The 14,167-nt window shown below is 47.7% G+C and overlaps 1 long non-coding RNA gene across 1 annotated transcript in view; it reads right to left on the bottom strand.

Moving 5' to 3' along the window:
• LOC138258702 (uncharacterized) overlaps nucleotides 1-14,167 on the bottom strand; it is a 139,862-nt gene that overhangs the window by 30,195 nt on the left and 95,500 nt on the right. The gene's annotated exons all lie outside the window — the stretch shown is intronic.

Raw genomic sequence — 14,167 nt, 5'->3', positions numbered from 1 at the left:
ATCCTGGGTTCCTTGTAGTGGTGGACACACTGCTGCTTGACGTGTCCTGGGGACGGAGGTATGGGCCCGCTGGGTGGGTGCTGTGCTGGTGTTTCCAGAGGGGGGAAGATTTGTGGTGGCCTGTGACTGGGTGAGGGGAACCGACTGTCCCGAGGTCCCCGATGGGCCGGGCTGGTCATCTAGATCCAGTTGGACAGAGCTGCTGTTATCACTGTTGGCCTCTTCTGTTGGTGGTGTGGACATGTGTGGACCCTCCTGTCCGGTGACGTTCGGTAGGGGTCCTGCAGAGGTATAAAAGGATGGTTATTACATCTGTGTGTGTCATGGTGTGCAATGGGTGGGTGACCGTGTACCCCAGTGCTTGTATTCCTGTGTGGGACCTTGTGTGATGATGGTTTAGGGGGTTGTATGGGTATGTGCAGTGGGCATGCTTTAGTGATGGGTGTCCATTCTTTGTTGTTGCATACAGGGTTTAGTGTTGGGATGGGTGATTTGTGATGTTGGGACATATGTGAGGAGTTGGGGTGCTGGGGGTGAGGGTGAGGGTGAGGGTGGGGGTATGTGATGGCATGCAGGTAGGGTAGGGGATGTAATATTTAAGATTTCTCTTACCAGAGTCCATTCCTCCAGCTACTCCTGCGAGGCCCTCAGGATGCAGAATCGCCAAGACCTGCTCCTCCCATGTTGTTAGTTGTGGGGGAGGAGGTGGGGGTCCGCCGCCAGTCCTCTGAACCGCCAGGTGGTGTCTTGAGACCACGGAACGCAACTTCCCCTCGTAGGTCGTTCCACCTCTTCCTGAGGTCCTCCCGATTTCTTGGGTGCTGTCCCACTGCGTTGACCCTGTCCACTATTTTTTGCCATAGCTCCATCTTCCTTGCAATTGAGGTGTGCTGCACCTGTGCTCCGAGTAGCTGTGGCTCTACCCGGATGATTTCCTCCACCATGACCCTAAGCTCCTCCTCCGAGAACATGGCGTGTCTTTGCCGTGCCATGGGGTGGTGTAGGTGATGTGTGGGGTGGAGTGTGTGGTGATAAGTGTGCTGATATGTAGTGGTGTGTTGTGTGAGGTGCGTGGAAGTTCTTTGGGTGATGGTGTTGTGTGCCTGTGGATGCTGTTGCTTTCTCTCTGGCCTACTTTCAGAATTTTGTGGTGTGAGGGTTTGTGGGTGATGTGGGTGTGTGTTTTATATTTTAATGGGTGTGTAGGAGTGGTATGTGTATGTGTATCAGGTGTGTGTATTTCGAATTGTCCAATGTGGCCGTGTTTTGTATATGTGCGTGTATTTTGAGCGCGGCGGTGTGTACCGCCAATGGAATACCGCGATTGAAAGACCGCCGCGTGGATTCATGTGTCGTGATAGTGTGGGCATATTTCTGTTGGCGTGACGGTGGAGGTTTTGTTTTCGCCAGTTTATCACTGACCTTTGGTGTGGCGGACTTGTGTGGGTGTCTGAATTTTGGCGGATTCCTGCTGTGGGTCATAATAGCTGTGGTGGAATTCCGCGGACACAGCGGTGTGTTGGCGGTCTTCTGCAAGGCAGTAAGCAGCTTTTACCACCAATGTTATAATGACCGCCATAGTGTTGTAAAGAACAAAATCAAGACAAAAGACCGTCACAAAGAAATTATTTCAGGTAAAAAATGGATGGCTTTTAGGGAAAACTCCATTTGAAATAATAGCAGGAAGTTCTGCAACTCGAATGCGGACGTCTGGGTCTAGACGCAAAGCCCTGCCATTACTTGTAAGTGAGCAAGTGTGCATAAAATACATCTCTAAGTTATATGCTGCAAATAAAGAGACTGTTTTCATTCCAAAGGCTGAGATGTCTATGTATTTAGTGTGTACAGATATGCATGCACCCACCCCCTCATCGGTGACGTTGATTAAAAGTTTTGCACTGAAGGCAAGACCTTCGAGGGCTATGGGCCCAGACAAAATCCCAGTCTCCATAATACAAAGAGAGACCTTGCTACAAGAGTACTAAAACACCTTCAAGGATAGTCTTTGCCCATGTTGATCGACCTACATTATGGAAGAAACTTGTCACATTTGGAATACCATCAGCCCTTTTACATTTATTTAGATAGATAGATAGATAGATAGATAGATAGATAGATAGATAGATAGATAGATAGATAGATAGATAGATAGATAGATAGATAGATAAATAAATGAACGTCACTTCTGCTCACAGCCATAAAATCACATATATAAAACAATAAAAAAATCAACAAATAAGAACATGTTTAGAAGGTGTTAAGGAGATATACTCAGAATTAGGGCCCTGGTCCTCAACAATAAAATACAGTACAGGCTCCCTGACGGTTTAGGAAGTCTTTACATAAGCATCACAAACATACAATTCACCAACAACACATCAAATGTGACACGTGCATAGACGGTGCTTCCCTGCGGTTCCAAACAAAGAGGCCCCAAAGGAAGACAGTAATACCAGTAAAAAGCTTCCATTGATGTACTGTAGGAGCCAGGCAAAACTCAGTTGAGGTAATAAGGCACATTCATCATTCAGTGGGATGTGGGAACTTGGGTTTTGTATAGCTAAATGCACGCCTCTGGGGGTAAGTCCAGTCCGCGCCAACTGACTTAATCTCCCATTCCCAGCAGAAATCTGCTTACAGCGAAGCCAATTATGTGACTAGCGTCATATCTCACCATCCTAGTGGCCTCTTTGTAATATCTAACTCACAGACTCTGACACAACAGGATTATCCAATTTCTCCTGCAATTAATTAACTCTGGGCAGAAAAACAAGATGTGTTCAACTGTTTCTTTGGGATCGCTACACATTGGACACAGAGCCTCATACACTTCCTTGTGAGAAATTAGCCTCTTTATAGCATGGTTACCCCCATTTTTGGCCTCTTTGTCAGTGTGTTTTGATTGTGTCACTGGGATCCTGCTAGTCAGGACCCCAGTGCTTATGGTTTGTGGCCTACTTGTCAGTATGTTTCACTGTTTTGGTCAGTATGCTTGACTGTGTCACTGGGATCCTGCTAACCAGGACCCCAGTGCTTATGCTCTCTCTGATTCCAAATTTGTCCTTACATACTGGTAACCCAGTATTTCACTTCAAATTGGCATACTGGCCCCCCATTATAACTTCCTAGTATATGGTAGCTAAGTACCCAGGGCATTGGGGTTCCAGGGGATCCCAAAGGGCTGTGCATTTCTTTTGCCACCCATAGGGAGCCTATGCAGAGGCTTCTACAGGACTGCCATTGCAGCCTGTGTGAAATAGTGCATGCACTATTTTACAGCCATTTTCACTGCACCAGGTCACTTATAAGTCACCTATATGTCAGACCTTCAGACCCCGAAGCTGGGTGCAAAGTACCTGCGTGTGAGGGAACCCCTGCACTAACAGAGATGCCCCCACATCGTCCAGGCCCATTTCCCCGGACTTTGTTAGTGCGGGACGCCATTTTAAGTTTTAAGTGTGTACTGGTCATAGGTCAACAACAGCTTCACAATGGTAACTCCGAATATGGCCATGTAAGGTGTCTAACAACTGGGAATTGTACCACAATACTGATTCCAGTATTGGTCGCTCAATCCCATGCACTCTGGGGGCTCCACAGTGGACCCCTCATACTGCCATACCAGCCTTCTGAGGTTTTCCAGGCAGCCCCAAGTGCTGCCACCTCACAGACAGGCTTCTGCCCTCCTGGGGCTTGAGCAGCTCAATCCCAGGAAGGCAGAACAATACATTTCCTATAGTAGAGGGGTGGTACACCCTCTCCCTTTGAAAATAGGTGTTACAGGAATGAGAGGGGTATCCTCCCAGAGCCTCTGGAAATGCTTTGAAGGGCACAGATGGTACCCTCCTTGCATAATCCAGTCTACACAGGTTCAGGGACCCTCCCAGTCCCTGCTCTGGCGCGAAACTGGACACCCCAGGGGTGGTGCCCAGAGCTCCTCCAGAGTATACCTGGGTTTTGTCATCTTGGATTCCAAGGTGGTGGGGCACTCTGGGAGCATTTGAGTGGCCAGTGCCAGCAGGTGACATCAGAAACCCCTCCTGATAGGCGCTTACCTGGTTAGGTGACCAATACCCCTTCCAGGGCTATTTAGGGTCTCTCCTCTGGGTGTTTCTTCAGATTCGGATTGCAATACTCCAGCACGAATCCTCTGCATCCTTTACTTCATCTCCTACCGACGGATCAACCGCTGACTGCTCCAGGTACTCTACAAAACTGCAACAAAGAAGCTAAGACAACTTCTACAACATTGTATCTTCAGCTCCTGCAAGCAACTGCAACAGTTTCCAGGTCGTACATCCTCCGAGGACTGCCTGTCTTCAGCCTGCACCAGAAGAACCGGAGGAATCTCTTGTGGAGTGACAGAGTCACTTCCCTGCTTCAGCAGGCACCTCTCTGCAGCGACGACCGGTGGCTTGGGTCCCCTCCCCAGATGACAGGTGTGGATCCAGCAACATGGGTGGTGGACTAAAGTAACTCCGGCAGACCCAACGTCCAGATGTCCAACTTTGGTGGTGGTAAGGGCTTGCCTCCCCAAGCAAGACAGTACCCCTGTGCACTGAGTGACTTGCAGTTGCCAATGTTTTGTGTGCGACCTTCCAAGAAGTTCTTTGTGCACAGCACAGGCTAAGCCCCCAGCATTCCATCCTGCGACGCACAGCTTCCTGAGTGGTTCTCTGGCAGAGTGGGAATCCTTTGTGTTGTGCTGTGTGGGCCTCCATTTGTACCTTCTTTGTCCTCGTGCTGTGCACGCTGCCTGGTCTTCTGAGGGCTCTCTGAGTTGCTGAGAGCCCCCTCTGTCTTACCCTCCTGGGTAGAGGCCACCAGGGGCCAGATGTATCAAGAATGCCTTGTGGGAGTCGGAAATAGCGATTTTTAAGAAATTGCTATTTCTGATTCGCAAAATGCAATGTATCACATTTGCGATTCGGTAATAGCGATTTCTTAAAAATTGCAAATGCTATTACCGAATCGCAAATTGCGATACCAGCCCCATTCGCACCTATGGGCCTGTAGGCCCATATTTGCGAATTTTTTGCATTTCCAAAATTGAAATTTATTAACTGGAAATACGCAATTTTGTAAATGCAAAACCCCAGGGTGCTGGGGGCCTAAGGCCCCCTCTGCTGCACCCCAAAACGTTTTTTAGGACATGTAAGGTGCACACATGCCAAAAGGGCATGTGTGCTTTACATGTACATTTAAAAAATGCATATTAAATGCATTTTTAAAATTTGCACTTGGTTACCACCAAGTTCAACTTGGTGGTAAATAGCAATTCCTTAATGCACAATTCGCATTAAGGAACTGCTTCTTACATGTGCTTTAGAAATCGCAAATAAGGAATCCTTATTTGCGATTACTTATTTAAAGAGTCGCAATTTGCGACTCTCTAAACAGGTTCGCAATTTTAAGGAATCGCTATTTTAGCGATTCCTTAAAATTGCTTTCGGAATGCCTTTGATAAATTCTGAAATGGCTTTTTGCATTCGCAAATGGGCATTCGCACCGTTTGCGAATGCAAAAAGCTTTGATACATCTGGCCCCAGGTCCCTCCTGGTCCCAGGCAGCGCCATTTTCAGCTAACCGTGAGCTTTGCATATACCAAGGCTTGTTGGCAGAATCCAGCAACGCAAACCAGACTACATTCATCCATCCGGCGTGGGACATCTTCTGCACCAACCAGGAACCCGCATCTGTCTTCTTTGGTGCAACACTGACTTTGTCTTCTCACTGGTGGTTCTTCTTTTGAACCTTCATCCGGGTTAGCAGGGGCTCCTGTTCTCTCTGGATTCTTCAGTGCTTCTTGGACTTGGTCCCCTTCTTCCGCAGGTCTTCAGGCCCAGGAATGCATCGTTGGTGTCTTGCAGTCTCTTCTGGTTCTTGCATTATCTTCTATCACGACTTCTAGTGCGTTTTAGGTAACTTGCTGTGTTTTACACCTGCTTTCCTGGGATCTGGTCTATTACTTACCTTTGGTGTTTTCTTACACTCCCAGCACCCCTCTACACACTACTCTTGCCTAGGTGAGAAACCGACTTTCGCATTCCACTATTTTAGTATATGGTTTTTGTTCCCCCAGGCTTATTACAACCTATTGTGATTATCACTATTTGCACTGTTTTCCTACTGTGTACTATCCTGTTTTTGGTTACTAATATATATTGTGTAATTTACTTACCTCCTAAGGGAGTATAGTCTCCAAAGTATTTTTGGCATTGTGTCACTAAAATAAAGTACTTTTATTTTTGTAACATTGAGTATTGTCTTTCCTGTGAGTGAGTACTGTGTGACTACAGTGGTATTGCAAGAGCTTTGCAAGTCTCCTAGTACAGCCTAGACTTCTCTGCCTACAGCTACCTCTAGATGGCCTGGCTTCTAGACACTGACTACATTTTACTAATAAGGGATAACTGGACCTGGTATGAAGTGTAAGTACCTTTGGTACCCACTACAAACCAGGCCAGCCTCCTAGAGTGCCCATTTTGCAATGTAGGAGCCAAGTGGCAAAGTTCCATACCAAAACTGTAGGCACAGCTGCCTAGATAGCTGGGTTCTATCTCATCCAGGAAATCCTCTAACCAGTACGAATCTTTAACAAATAGAAATGTTTTGTCAGGGGGCCATGACTCATCTAGGTAAATAAATCAGAGCCTTTGGAGTGCCATTATGGAAATTTGAGCACTGGCTTGGTTGTTACCCTAGCTTTAACAGGAGAACTCCACAGACTCTAAAGCCCTATTTCCAGTAAAGTGGCCTTGATGTACCTTATCCACGTGATATCACTTGAACCAGCTATGGGCAGAATTTCCTCTAAAACATTGTGGTAAGAAGAGAGCTCTGGGGTGAGCCATATTCTCCTCCAGTAAAGTAAAGTACACAACCCTACTTTATCTAGAAGAGGTCTCAACCCTAGATTTAGCCTGATCAGAAGCAGTGGGGCACTTATAGGGAGTCCGATCAACTGTCACATAAAGCGGTTTTCCACCACTGAAAAGTATATTCACACTGAGATGACCCAACAGTTCTGCTCCATAGCAAGCTGTCCCCAGAGTGTTATAAATTTGTAAAGCTGGCTGAATAGGGTGGGACTGAGATTTAGTAGCATCTTAATGATATCTTTTGCTACTTCTTCCAGCATAAGCCTGCTCTGCACAATATGTGTGTGGAATCCCAGAGGCTCAGTTAGGGTTATACCCAGTACGTACACACTCAAGGGGAGTTCCTGCTAGCCTAGGATTTGCCCTAGTTGAGCACCCTGGAATCCAAATCATATACTTAGTCTTGCTCAAATTGATCTCTAAACCTCTCACTTTACAGAAACGTTCGAAACAAGTCAGCAGCCTCTGTAGTCCCATTGGGGTTCTGGAGAGGAGTAGAGTATCGTCCGCGAATATATGAGTGCAGGAACCCTCTGATTTGTCAGCTTGGGGGCATCATTATCATACAATTCTAGACAGGGGCAACTCCTCCATAATGGTGGAGGAGTGTCACCCCCCCCCCCCAACCAGCAGCAGAAGCTGCAAACATTTCAAACTAAGTTTATTATCCTTTTGTTTTGGAAGGGGTGGGGCCACAGGGGTGACGTGCACTGAGGGGGAGTGCCCAGCACTCACCCTCAGAGCGCATGTGTGTTTGGCCAGCCGCCTTGGGCCAGCCAAACACACATGCGCAGTAGGCTGTCTCCAGCCTGGCAACACAGTTGCCGGGCTGGAGAGAGCCTACACAGGCTCCCAGCCAATCCTGATGCTGCTTTGAGCAGCGTCAGGATTGGCGCAGGGCAGGCTGGGAGCCTGTGCCTGCAGCGACGCTGGAAAGGAAAGCGGCTGCGGTTCGGTGGATCGGGTAAGTTTTTAATAAAAAATAATAATAATTTAATGTACCCCCCGGTCCCCCTGTACCCCCTTTCCCTCCCTGTCATGCCGCACCCACCCCTTTTAAGCGATGTGAGCCGTGACTGATTCTAGATGGTCAACAAGGCCGTTAATGTACAGAGAAAATAACATTGGTGCAAAGACACACCCCTGCCTAACTTCCATATTCACTGGGAAGGGTTAGGGCAATTTGCCTGCGCTGCCACATCTCACTTGGATGTAGTTGTCAGTGAGCAATTTCACTGGGATGTCAAATATGTAGCCGGGACCCCCACTGTAGCAAGGACATTCCACAGGATCTATCTGGGGACTAAATCAAAGGTCGAGCAAAGGTCTACAAAGACAACATATAATCGGCCTCAGCCCAGGGTAATGACTTTCCAGAATAGCATTTGGAGGTGAAACATCTGATTTATAGTGCTAACAGACTCCCTAACACCTGCTTGCAAGGAAGTTAAGGCATCATTTAAGGACATACAATTCTGCAACCTGTCCAGTATTACCTTACTAAAAAGCTTTTGTGCACTGTTGATAAGGCTTATTGGCCTATAGTTAGTGGGAGAATCCCCTGAGCCTTTTTTTTTTTAATAAATAGGGCTGATTTCAGCCCCTGCCCACGTAGATGGAATGGGGGCTCCTTGCATTATGGCAGTAAATACTATTGAAAAGTAAACACTCCAGACATTTCACTCATTTGAGAACAGGTCGTCAGAGATCTTATCAAGACCACGGGCCTTGTTTGGAACAATCCCTCTTATAGCTTTTAGCAGTTCCTGGGCTGTGATATTGTATGGGTCAATACCATGTGGTTGTTCTATGTTCGGACGTAGACCAGCCACAGAGCTCGTACCTTCTTCCTGAAGGTGCTGCAAAACATTCTAGTAATCCTGGAATCTACCTATCAGCTAAGGGGTACATCCGGTCCCCACTTTGTGAATAGAGGATAGAGAAATGCATAACCCAGTCACTAGCTGGGACATTACTTTCTAAGGAGCATGCCCCATCCCGGCTTCCAGTTGCAACCAGATTCTAGATGGAACGTTGATCTTTAGATCTTGCCGCCTCTAAAAGGCTCTCCCAGTTTTCCCTCTCCCCTTTTTTTGGCATCTAAGAGTGCTTTTTTATGGTGACACCTGGTGGTCAGGATCAAAGATCTGTCTTGCTCCTTTACTGCCTTGACCAGATTAAACCTGGACCTTCTATATGTGGTGTGGTACCAGGAGTGTTGGCACCTCCCCCTACTGGCTCACCCGTCTTCTTTTTTAAAAATACACGTCTCTTAGGTTTAAAAATAACTGGTTGTTTGTTGATTCTGCTGCCTCCAGGATCTCCAAAACACCCATTGATAGGTCCACTGTTGACAGCTCCTCCAGACAGTCAGCAACAAGGCTATAGATCAGCTGCTGTACTCCTGCATGAGTTGCACCCTACACCACTTAATCCTATGCCTATTGCTAGCGACTTCCAGCTTACTGTCAAAATTCTCAACTATTGCACTGGTGTTTGCCTTGTTGGTGATACTCAACTTTAGTGACAGGGCATTGTGATCGCTGTCAGTGCGTGGAACCACTGTCATATCAATTATATCTGGCCAAATTCTGACATCAAGCATAAAATAATCAATTAGGCTAATATGGTTTACTCTGTTAAATTTGTGTGCTCCTAGTCTATCAGAGTTGGTTCTGCCATTACATGCCCGCAGGCCCTGATTCAGAGTGAGGGCATTCATTTGAAGTGCTACAGTGGACCATTTCTTAGTAGGTGCAATTCTTATTTCAGGAATATGGCAAACAGCATCCTCTTCGGCCATGGGAGACCAACTATCAATGCTAAGGGGTTCAGATTGGCAGTTGAAGTCACTACTCACTATCTTCCTTGTGGTTGCCGGAATAATGGACCAGTATGCGTTTGAAGATGTCTAGCACCTTTGACTTTGATTTGGCACCTGAAGACCGTGAGTAAACATTATAAATGTAATATATCAGTTCACCGGCAATGGTAAAGCTTAAACATAGTAACTCAGGTGAGTCAACAATTGAGGATTTCGCCCATATAGTTAGGCCCCCTGATGACTTGCCAGTCCCAATGAGAGCGCTGCCAACAGTTGGCAAACCTGGAGAGATACAAGGGCAACACTGCCCAGGTTTCCTGGAAGATGCAAATATTATAGTCATTTATAAATCTGCACCAGTCTGGGTTTACCAGTTTGGTATCCAGGCCCACTACGTTCCATGAAATTAGCTTGGTTTGGGCATTCATTATAGGATTGCTTGCTATATCAGCAGCTCCAAGGGGTTGCAAATCGAGAACCGCGTTAAAAGGGGCAGATGGGTCTAAATTATAATGCACATCTAAATGCATGGGGGAGGGTTAAAGAGAGTGGAACTAGGGGGGGCTGAATGGGCTGAGCACTTCAGATTTCAGGTAGTTGGTGGCAATGGTTGCTGTTTATCTTTGGTAAGTCAGTGTACTCCTAAAGGTTCAAACCGATTGTAGGTTGGTATTGCAAAGAAATCACCACCTCTAGGCTGAGAAGGATTGAGCTGAGCAGGGGAGAGAGTAGGCTGCTGAGGCTGCCAGAGGATGGCTGCATGTTGTTGAGTGGGTGGCTTATAAAAATACCCCAAAGGAAGAGGCTCTATGCAACTATTCGCCTCAAGATTATTACATGCCCACCCAAAAAGCACTAATCGAGCTAGTGAGAGAACCTAAAGTTGACAATGATGCAGTCCCCTTCACAAGCCACCCAGCCTGGCCCTAGCCATGGAACCCGTCAGATAAGTAGTATGTTAAAGGCCTGTGTCAAGGGAAAGTCTCTATATTTTACAAGCCCGCCCAGTGTTTTGTTGAATAATGCATCATAGGTCTCTCTCAGAACAGCATGCAGCTTTGGTACTCTACTAAATATTACAACATACGGACATGAGGCTGGTGGAATATTAACCCTTGGGAGCCTTATTCCCCCTGTGCAACTGCCTGATCTACAGTCACTTGGGGATTTGGGACCCTTTCAGCTCGCCCCTACCTTGAAGCAAAGAAGCAAATTATGTAGGAGAGGAGGGGTGGGAGGTGGGTGGTCAGTGTCCCGAGAGCCACAGGCCTGCTGTGAGGTAGATGCTAATAGTCCCCTATCCTGCTGATGTGAACTAAAGAAGGGCTCAGCGCATTTAGTAGTTGCCTTTCCCTTGAAGATCCTCCCTGACAAGCCCTGCTGCCCGTGGCATCTGTGCGAGTACCTGGGTCTAAATGTGCTCCAGCTTGTCTTGGGAGGGGCAGCTCTATTTCAATGGACTCAGGTCAGGGATAAAAAAGGCTAAATTCAACTCAGTCGCCTTTAATATTGCTCATGCAATCTGCAATAAGATGCCCAATCCATGCTGATTTATGTGCGTGAACTTCACAGATAGGATCCTCACCAAAAGACCCTGCCAGGTCCTCAGTAGCACATGTCTGCCTACTAAGATTTGAAGTGGCAGCCATGACTGGCTGATGTGATGGGTGTCTATTTTGCTTGGTTCTCCCTGTCTGCTTAATGGAAGGACTGTTGCACGGGGAACTGGGGTGGGGGGCCCACATTTATGGCAGGTTCCAGCAAGGTGTACACGGACACGGAATTGCAGGTAGTTGGAGCTGAACTATCCCCTGGGATTTCCCTCCCTGAAGGGAAAGGCAGCATTCTGTGAGCTCTATCTCTGTAATGAGAACCCCCATCGCCCTATGGGGCATCTTGTCAATGGAGGTGCACTTAGCTGGGGAAGTGGATGTGGATCCTCTTACCCATCCTATTGGCTGCGAGGGAAAAAGGCAAAGGTAGGGGAGGCTCTTGTCTGAGTGTCTGCTTGCACTTATACAAGAAGCAAGAGAAAATGAAAGCCCTACTTTTGGATGTGCGCTAGATGATATATAGCCTATAAAGGGAAGTAAAATTAACCAGTTATTAGCAGTGGCACACCCCCAACAGATCCCACCCTGCTGGGAACCTATTGAATAAGATTACAGCCAAGCACAATTAAGGTACTGGCTGGTGAAGGAGCAACCCCTACCAATGACTGAGGGAAAAGAAAACAGAGCAATCTCCTGGACTACTTGCCCTAGGGAAGCACAAATGTATGAGAATCAATAAATCAATTAGTGATTTCTAAAGCGTGGCTAATCACCCATAGGGTCTCAACGCACTGTTTGCGGGTGTGCTACTCAGTCGAGGAGCCAGGTCTTGAGTTCCTTAATGAACTGCTCCAGTGGTGCAGTCTGCCTGAGTTTTACAGGTAGCATGTTCCATGTCCGGGCTGCGAGGTAGGAGAAGGATCTTCCTCTTGCTGTGCTGTTCTGGATCTTGGGAACGGCTGCGAGGGCAAGCTGGGAAGAACGGACTTGTCTGTTGGGTATGTATAAGGCAAGGTAATGGTTGAGGTATGCCGGCCCTATGTTGTGTAGTGCCTTGTAGGTGTGGTTCAGTAGTTTGTATGTGATGCGCTTGTTGACTGGGAGCCAGTGTAGGTCTATGAGGTGGGAGGAGATGTGGCTGTCTCAGGGGATGTCCAGGATGAGTCTAGCTGCTGCTTTCTGGATTATTTGTAGTCTTGATTGTAGTTTCTTGGTGATGCAGGCATAGAATGCATTGCTGTAGTCCGGTTTGCTAGTGACGAGTGCATGGGTGACTGTCTTCCTCGTGTCAGAGGGGATCCACCTGAAGATCTTTCGAAGGAGTCATAGGGTGTGGAAGCATGACAAAGAGACGGCGTTGACTTGGCGGGTCATGTATAGAGAGAAGTCCAGGATAATGCCCATATTGCGTGACTGGTCTGTGGGAGTGGGGGCGTTTGTCAGTGCAGTGAGCCACCAGGAGTCGTTCCAGGTGGAAGGGGTGGGGCCAATTTTGAGTATCTCCATCGTGTCTGATTTGAGTTTGAGGCAGCTGGCTTCCATCTAGGAAATACTACATGGGGGCCCGCTTCACTAATTGCCAGAGGGAACAAAAACTGATTAAGCCAAAAATATGGAGCCCAAAGGGACCCAATTGTACAGCAGAGATGCCCAAGGCCCAAAGATCTAAGAACAGACAGTGCAGGCAGCTTAGAAATGAAGTCACAGGGACCAAGACAGACAGAAGTAAAAAAAAAAAAAAACAATAGAGGAGCCTTCACTTAGGTGGACTCAACATAATCAGTTCGCTGACTCAAAGGGCAGCAAACCTGAGCACAACAGCGAGTAAGTCCACCAATCTTTTTGTCATATCATGAGAGTATGCCAACAGCAACGGTGGGTATGTCAACTACTTACCAACCCAGGCATCCAAACGGTGTTTGCAGGTATTCACTCACACCTTTTGGCAGTCAGGAGTTAAGGATCGGCCCAGACCAGCCTCATCCGGCCATGGACAGGCGCAGATGCGGCTTTTGGCAAGGTCTTTGGGGATGAAATGAGCACTTTAAAGCACGGGTTGTAGGTGCCTCCTAGCGCTTCCTCACTGGCGTCATGGGAGTGCAGTGCAGCCTGGGGCATGCAGTCCCTCAGCAGCCCCCTGGAAGAAACTTGCGCGCAGGGTCAGCAGAATGCTTTAAAGCGTGGGCTGTAGGCACCTCCTAGACTGTCCTCACTGACATCGTGGGAGTGCACAGTCCCTCAACAGCCCCCTGGAAGAAACCCTTGATGTGGGATGAGCAGAGTGCTTCAAAGCACGGGCCATAGGCAACTCCTAGTGCATCCTCACTGGCGTCGTGGGAGTGCAGTGCAGGTTTGGGCATGCAGTCCCTCAGCAGGCCCCAGGAAGAAACCTGCACTGTGGGTTGAGCAAAGTGCTCTAAAGCACAGGGTGTAGGTGTCTCCTAGTGCATCCTCACTGGCATTATGGGAGTGCAGTGCAGCTTGGGGCATGCAGCCCCCTGGAAGAAACCCATGCTGCGGGATTAGCAGATCGCTTTAAAGCGCGAGCTGTAGGCACCTCCTAGCGCATCCTCACTGGCATTGTGGGATTGTAGTGCAGCCTGGGGCATGCATACCCTCAGCAGCCCCCTGCCTTACTTTTCTTTGTTCAGAGGATACCGACAGGGAGAATTCCTGGCCCAGGGTCTGTATGCAGCCTTTGTGAAGGACAGGTGAGGGGGCACTGACCGGGCCCAGGCATGTAGGGACACAGACTGCCCCTACGACCCTCTTACATTTGATATTGGCCTTGGCCAAAAGGTGTTACCATGAACATAACAGATAATGGATTAAAAACTGAGTTGTCTCCTGACCCTGTTAATATTTTCTTTATATATTTATTATTTAGCAGGGACATTATCAACGTTTAC

The sequence above is a fragment of the Pleurodeles waltl genome, chromosome 9, assembly GCF_031143425.1.
Source record: "Pleurodeles waltl isolate 20211129_DDA chromosome 9, aPleWal1.hap1.20221129, whole genome shotgun sequence".
Lineage (NCBI taxonomy): Eukaryota > Metazoa > Chordata > Amphibia > Caudata > Salamandridae > Pleurodeles > Pleurodeles waltl.
Note: the sequence above shows the minus strand (reverse complement) of the source record. Positions and strands in the feature narration are given on the sequence as shown.